This window comes from Galeopterus variegatus, unplaced genomic scaffold, assembly GCF_000696425.1.
Source record: "Galeopterus variegatus unplaced genomic scaffold, G_variegatus-3.0.2 Scaffold500, whole genome shotgun sequence".
Taxonomy (NCBI): Eukaryota; Metazoa; Chordata; class Mammalia; order Dermoptera; family Cynocephalidae; genus Galeopterus; species Galeopterus variegatus.
Window position 1 is genome coordinate 409,592 of NW_007726611.1, and position 1,663 is coordinate 411,254.

Sequence of the window (1,663 nt, forward strand, 5' to 3'; positions counted from 1 at the left end):
GTCAGCAGAGGGAAACAGGGTATCCCACAAAGCTCTATATGGGCAACGGATGGGCAATCACGATGGCAGAGACAGGGCACATGATGGCCTGGTGTGCCTTTGCTGAGTCCAGCTCAGAGTTACAATTCCACTGATTTCTCTCTCCTGTATTTTCCTGTATTTTTCACATTTGCTTTCACTTTCCTTCCTATTGATTCCTCTGTTGGTCCACGTACTTTCTGCCCAAATACTACACCTCGTCACTCTCTCCCAATATATGGCAAGAGGTCTCTATTTAACCATGAGCCACCAAAGAGCCAATGATAAGCCATACCTGGGCAGTACTTCATTTATTCATTCAATAATTATTTATTGATCACCATGTGTGATACATGGTGATCATTAAGGAGCTATTGCAATAATCCAAATGAAAGATGATGGAGGCTGGGACCGGTGTGGTAGTAGAAGAGGTGATGAGAAATGGTTGGATCTGAATATATTTTGAAAGGTAGAGCCAATCGGATTCCCTAATGGATTCAGCATGAGATATGAGAGAAGAAAGAAGAGATGTATGTTTCTAGGGTTTTTGGCCTAAGCATCTAGAAGGATAGAGTTGCCATTTTCTGAGATAGGAAGGACTGCAAGACAAGCAACTTGAAAGAACTAATCAACAGATTGACTCTTTGGATGTAGTAAGTCTGGGGTGCTTATTTTGACATTCCGGTGGCAATATTCCGTTAGTAGTGTGGAGTTCCTGAAAGGTTCCAGGCAGAAGATAAAGATTTTCAAAATCGTAGCCTATCTTTCTTTACTCATAAGCAAAGAACAAATGTTGGAAAAAGAGGGAGCTTACAGAATTGGAACCAATGAATATCAGGAAGTACAAGACTAACCAAGATATTTAGAAATGTTGTTGTTGGCATTGCCTGACAGAGTAGAAGAGTGACTTCTCAGATATTAAATCAGATAATGTATCTAAGTATACTATAGAGCTTCTAAGCTCCTATACAGATGGGCACCATCATTGAAAATGTCTTCAGTGGTTCCCTGCCCTATAGAGACAGATGCGGGAAGAATTTTACCCCCAACACCCAAAATGGAAAGGGACCAGTGGCCTTTCTAGTCCCGTTCCTTTCTCAGGTCAATATCAGTATTAAAAACCAAAAACACTCTGTGAGCTGCAACCTTTCCAAGGGTGGGGTTGGGTGTTGGCCATCTTAGGGAGTGAGTTTGGCCTGGCCTTCCCCATGGGAAATATTCTCGTACATGGAGGACCCAGCGCAGGCGAACCCCTTTAATGCACCACACCTGCAGCTGGTGCATGATGGCCTCGCTGGCCCCTGCAGCAGCCCCACTGTGCCCCTGGGCCTGCCCTGCTGCTCCCACAACCTGGCAGCTGCTGCTGTGGAAGAGTACAGTTGCGAATATGGCTCCATGAAGTTTTATGCATTGTGTGGCTTTGGTGGTGTCTCAAGTTCTGGTCTGAAACACATTGCTGTCATTCCCCTGGATTTAGTGAAATGTCATATGCAGGTGGACCCCCAAAAGTACGAGGGCATAATTTAATGGATTTTCAGTTACACTTAAAGAGTATGGTGTTTGTGGTTTGGCTAAAGGATGGGCTCTGTCTTTCACCGGCTACTGTGCAGGGCATCTGCCAGTGTGACTTTTTTTTTTTTTTGGT

At 44.3% G+C, this 1,663-nt stretch overlaps 1 pseudogene; it reads left to right on the forward strand.

Annotated features, from left to right (window-relative positions):
* The first annotated feature begins 1,245 nt into the window (after nucleotides 1-1,245).
* Nucleotides 1,246-1,663, forward strand: part of LOC103587887 — a 1,662-nt pseudogene continuing 1,244 nt past the window's right edge.